This window comes from Cynocephalus volans, chromosome 4 (genome assembly GCF_027409185.1).
Source record: "Cynocephalus volans isolate mCynVol1 chromosome 4, mCynVol1.pri, whole genome shotgun sequence".
Lineage (NCBI taxonomy): Eukaryota > Metazoa > Chordata > Mammalia > Dermoptera > Cynocephalidae > Cynocephalus > Cynocephalus volans.
In genome coordinates, this window is record NC_084463.1 from 138,214,366 (window position 1) to 138,220,430 (window position 6,065).

Genomic DNA, 6,065 nt, shown 5'->3' on the forward strand with positions numbered 1-6,065 from the left:
GATTAGACTAAGGATTATCACAACAACAAAAAACAACTATACATTGCTTTTAAGAGACAAAATTAAAACATACATATAAAGGTTACATATGCATATATATATAAATATATATGCATATGTATATTTACACATATACAATGTTTAAAAGTAAAATAAAGTTAAAAAGTTTAAAAATGGAATAAAGCAAAGCCAGGATACACTAAAAAACTAATGTTGAAATTGTTTTTAATGTCAGATAACATAATATTCCTAAAATGCAATGTTACCATAAACAAAGAGGGTCACTTTATAGTGATGAGTTTAAATTCACCAGGAATATATTACAATTTTAAAATGTGAGCCCCTGGCAGAGGAAATAACGTCATGGACCCCTTGTGAGCAGATTGCAACACGTGCAGCTGCCTGGAGAGAGGAAGCCAGTGTCCTACTTCAGAACCATCACTGCCGTGGAGCCTCTGCCAGGGTGGAGCTGCCACTGCTGCCCAGGACTGGGCCCTTAGGGTGGAGGAGGCCGGAAGACAACAGATGATCCATCCCAGTACTGCCAGAAGGAACGTGGAGCTCTAGATCAAGAAGCACATTAAGACCTTGGAGGCAGCCCACGGCAATGGCACCAGCATGAAATTATTGATCATTTCTCCCAAAGACTAGGTTTCACTAGTGAAAAAAATGTTAGCAGGTGAGTTTGGAACTGCATCTATCATTAAGTCATAAGTAAACCTCCTTTCAGTTGTGGGAGCCATTACATTTGTACAACAAAGACTCAAACCTTATAACAAAGCACCTCCAAATGGTCTGATTGTTTACTGTGGAACAATTGTAACATAAGAAGGAAAGGAAAAGAAAGTCAACATTGACTTTGAGCCTTTCAAATCAGTTAATAAATCACTGTATTTGTGTGACAACAAAGTACATACCAAGGCTCTTACTGCGCTACTTTCAGATGATAGCAAGTTTGGCTTTATTGTAATAGATGGCAGTCGTGTATGCTCTGAAAAAGAAAAGTCCTTAAAAAAAAAATTGACTGTGGATATCCCAAAGAAACATGGTAGAGGAGGTCAGTCGGCCTTGTGTTTTGCCCATTTAAGACTGGAAAAGCGAAATAACTATGTTTGGAACGTAGAAAAGACTGTTGTGTAGCTGTTTATTTCTGGAGACAAAGTGAACGTGGCTGGTCTCCTTTCAGCTGGATCAGCTGACCTTGAAACAGAACTAAGTCAATATGATTTGTCTGATCCGAGGTTGCAGTCAAAAATTTTAAAATTAGTTAATCTGTCCTATGGCGGTGAAAATGAATTCAGTCAAGCTATTGAGTTATCTACTGAAGTCCTCTCCAATGTGAAATTGATAGGATTATACATTGATGAAACCAACAAGAACATGAGCAAGTACTGTTTGGGCATTGAAGATACAGTAAAGCCTTTGGAAATGGGAGCTGTAGAGATTCTAATAGTCTATGAGAATCTGGATTTGATGAGGTCTGTGATCTGTTCTTCATTGTCAAGGCATGGAAGAGAAGAAAATTCTCTAACTCCAGAACAAGATAATGATAAATCTCATTTTACAGACAAAGAGAGAGGACAGGAACATGAGCTGACTGAGAGCCTGCCCCTGTTGGTATGGCTTGCTAACAACTGCAAATAATTTGGAGCTACATTGGAAATTGTCACAAATAAGTCACAAGAAGGATCCCAGTTTGTGAAAGGATTTGGTGGAACTGGAGGTATCTTGTGGTACCGAGTAGATGTCCAGGGAATGGAATAGCAAGGAAGAGACGATGAGGCTTTTAACCTTGATGACTGCTAGGTAGTTGACATGGATCTGGCAACACATGCCTCACCCTCCAGCATCCAACCCAAGGAGCATACCCATGGTGGAATCCAAACAGATCCCTGCCTTACAATTGGAACATTTCCAGAACTTAATCCATGAGCACTGGAGATATTGAAAAGAAAACCAAAACAAAACAAGACCCAGTCCTATACTTTGGTTTGTCATGGTATCAGCAAAGCAGGCTACAACTAAGTTCCTAAATGCTGCTTCGGACTAATTTGAAAAAGAATCCCAGTTTTACTTTTACTCGATGGTGAAATTGGTTGTTCTTGTATTTTATGAAAAAAAAAAAAAAAAGACTTTTTTTAACCTTCATACATAGAAGCAAAAGTGCTTTAACTGCTGTAAACCTTCAAAGTTAATAGAAGTAAGCTCATACTGGTTTGTTTCTTATTTTGATTGGAGAAAAATTAAATTGCTGAATTTGGCAGTGACCCATTTACATGGCATTCTCAGCTTAGTCTGCATAAGAAATATACGTAGTAAAATGTTGGAACCATTTCTCTCTTAGTGTCTGTTTAATGTTGACAGGGTGCATTAATAGGAGGGAATTTCAACTTCACTCCCTCTCACTACCCACCCCCCTAGACTGTCAGTTTCAAGGATGCAAACTGCCTTGCAAAGTCAAACTTACTCATGAAGCAACTGGGCCAGTGGGCTGTTTACTTCCATCTGTTTGGCAGACACATTTGTGCCCAACATTTGGGAGCCCTTTGTATCAACTGCTTTGACAAGGTTCCCCATAATCAGGCTACTAGAAACCACTTTGGGATGAATATGATGGGGTTTCTGTGCTATTGCTGGAATTGGGAGAAATAAAACATGTAATTTAAGAGTAAAACAATTTTTTTAAAATGTGTAATCAGGGAGAGGAGGCAGGAAAAGTTACAAAGTTACCGTTAGATAGGAAGAATAAGTTCTGGTGCCCTAGAATAACAATATTGTATTGTATATTTCAAGATAGCCAGAAAAGTTCTTGAATGTTATAACCACAAAGAAATGATGTGTTTAGGTGATGTATATGCTAATTATTCTAATTAGGTTATTATACAATACATGCATGTATCGAAACAACAAACAGCACCCCATTAACACATACAATGAAAAACAATTAAAATTAGAAAAAATAAAAATGTGTATTCACCCGATGACATATTCTCCAGTTATTTTAAAGGAAAATTAAATAAAATATATTTAAAAATTGACAAATTTCATCTATAATGAGAGATTTTTAAATTTTTCTTTCAATTACTGTCAGAACAAGCAAACTAACAACAAACCCAGCAAAGATAGATATTTCAATAGCATAACTATCAAACTTACTTTCACACACACACACACACACACACACACACACACACACACACACACACACACACACACACACACACACACACTGCATCCAATAGCTATGTACACTAGGCTGTTGTAAATACTAACAAGCTCATAGATTTAGAATATTTTTAAAGTTTTAGAATGTAATTTACACAAAAGAAATGCTATCTATTATTATGGTTTAAAAACACTTCTATGAACTGTCCCTTGCCTTGTTCACTGAACTTTTCTCTTGCAAATTATTCTCTTGTCTCTTGATTTTAACATTAAGGTAAATTTTTATACTGCTTTTGGATCTCTGCAATAACACTTAGTTTTACACTTCTCTGACTTTGCCATTTCAGATCCATCTGCCTGGAATATTCTAAGTTACTCCTTCCCTAGCAGACATTGTATTATGATTCAGCTTTATGGAAATACTTTCTTTTTTTTTTTTTTCTTTTAATCAGTATGCTCATGGATGATTCTATACCATTGCAAGTGACCTGTTAGAAATGCCCTTCCAATACCTAACTTACATAATGACTCCTACTGTTTTTTAAACAGTAAATTTCCTCAAAGTTCTTGCTTAGTTACATAAAAGTTTTTTTTTATTTACCCCATCCCTGTGCTGAATTTATATCCTAGTACCCATCCTCCTCCCCAATTTAGAAACCTTTGCTAATTCACACACACAGACACACACACGTACAAATACAAATCTCATTTCTCTTGCCTTCATCCTTCTTTCTCCTCGTATCCAAGTTCATCCTTCTCTTTTAGTAAAAAACTGCTTATTCAAATATTAATCATTCATTCTTCTGTCTTTCTTCCTGGAGCTCAATAAGTTAGTTTCACTCCAAAGTATAAACAACTCCCCAAATTATGCCTCCTGCTGAAACCACCCTGATTAATTGGAAGGTTGGCCACACTAAATACATTCTCCCTTTTCATAAGCACATAAGTGAGGAATACAGGTATATTTTCTTGCCGAATATGTGAAGCTGTGTTTAGTGTATGATTAATCCATGAGTAAATTTTATGACTTACTTTGCAAACTCCTAAAAAAAACCCCAAAGCAACTGTATTTTAAAGATTGCTTTAAACATAATCTACTACATATTAAATCATTCAGTAATGTTGGTGGGTCTCCGTGCTGCCTATTTTTTCAATCATTACCTCTGTTTGCACTCTAGTCTTTGATACTTCTGTTATTATTACACTGCTTACCATGTATAGTTGTTCTATATACTTTTAAGTCTGATTTTAAGATAAGATGTAGGTGAAATTGGGGAAGGTGAAATTTCCATGAGCTTTTAAGGTATTGAAAAGTCATCTTGAAGAGTCTATAAAGTAAAAGAAATTCATTTTGGTCCATTGGCGATAATGACTTTTCTTCAATGTAAGTGTACTGAAATAGTTGCGAATATTTTCTTATCCTTATGGAGGAAATTGTGCTCTTTGAAATGCCATTTTAAATATTTAATTTTAGAAGTAATGCCAGCTCCTACATCTCTGTTAACATCAGGACAGAGAAAAATCAATAGTTACTAACAGGGTGATATGTCACCTGAGAAAGGTTATCTTTACTGTGAAACTGTGCCAAATGTGTTAACTAATTTTATTATTTCTAGGCCAAAACAGTAATTAAGTTCATAAATGTGTGACAATTGATAGGGTTTAAATATAGATATCCCATGGAGGACTGTGTATTAAATTGATTTTGATAAGATATAAAAAATATTGATTTCTCTGTTTATCTATGTATTCACTCTTAAACCCTCTCTTTCCCTTGGCTTCTTCATCACAGTAAAGATCTGAAACATCCACCCATTTGCTCATGTTGGAAAAATTCAAAATTAATTCTTTCAGTTGCTTATTTTGCCTTCAGAACAGAACCTGCTTATTCTATCAGCTTTACTGATAATCAACTGCTCTGCACTCCCACTTCTGTAAACTGTGCTTGCTTATCACAATAGCTACATGAATGCTGAGAAAGTAAAACTTAAAAGAGTCCAGAAGAGTCCACCTACATAAACCCTGTAAGACCTAAGCTCAAGGCTTAGATTTTGGAAGCGCTAGCTCATCTGGCCCTCGGCATAATAAAATACCTGACTCTCTAACTCTCTGAGTGCCAACTACTTCTCTGTCAAAGTCCGTTCCATAACAGTCAAAATAAAATTCAGTAGTCATCTTTAATTTTTTACTTTCCCTCACACACTACATGTAATGTAACTTACATTAGTAAGTTGTTGGTTTTGCCTCCTGATATTTACTGTATTTCATAGATTCTTTCCATGTTCACTGCAACAAATTTCACCCAGGCTACTAAAATTTCTCACCCTGGCTATTACAACAGCCTTAACTGCTCTCTCTAGTCTCTCCTGTCTGCATGGAGTAGCTAGTGACTTCTTATTGCAGTTTAGATATAATTCAAAGCTATTTACCAAAACCAACAAAATACCTACATGGCATGTGCCTTGCACAGGCATTTTACCTCAGCTCATCCTATCTTTTTTTTTTTTTTTTTTTTGCACTCACCAACAACTGTCAGGCCAGTTGCACTGTGTTTTTGTTTCTTGAACAAATACTGCTCATTCTCACTTCTTCCCTTCCTATTCTCCCTAATGAAAATGCTTTTCTCCCAGATCTTTCTTTTTCTGGTTCCTTCTCAAATGTTGACACTTAGTAAATCATTTTCTGGTCACTTCTTCTAAAGCAACTTCCCAGCACACCCAGAGCAGTTCATTTCTCTATCACATCACCTTGTTTCACTTCATACACAGCATATGTGGCTATCCAGAAGTAATATCTTCCTTCCTCATGTGGATACCTCCTCCACTACAAATCCTTTCTGTTTCAAGCACCACTTTTTTGGAAGCTTAGCAGAATGTCTAGAGTATGGCAGAAGGACATCA

The 6,065-nt window shown here is 36.1% G+C and overlaps 1 pseudogene; it reads left to right on the forward strand.

Annotated features, from left to right (window-relative positions):
• The first annotated feature begins 540 nt into the window (after positions 1 to 540).
• Positions 541 to 1,806, forward strand: LOC134376434 (eukaryotic peptide chain release factor subunit 1-like; annotated as a pseudogene).
• The last annotated feature ends 4,259 nt before the right edge of the window (positions 1,807 to 6,065 follow it).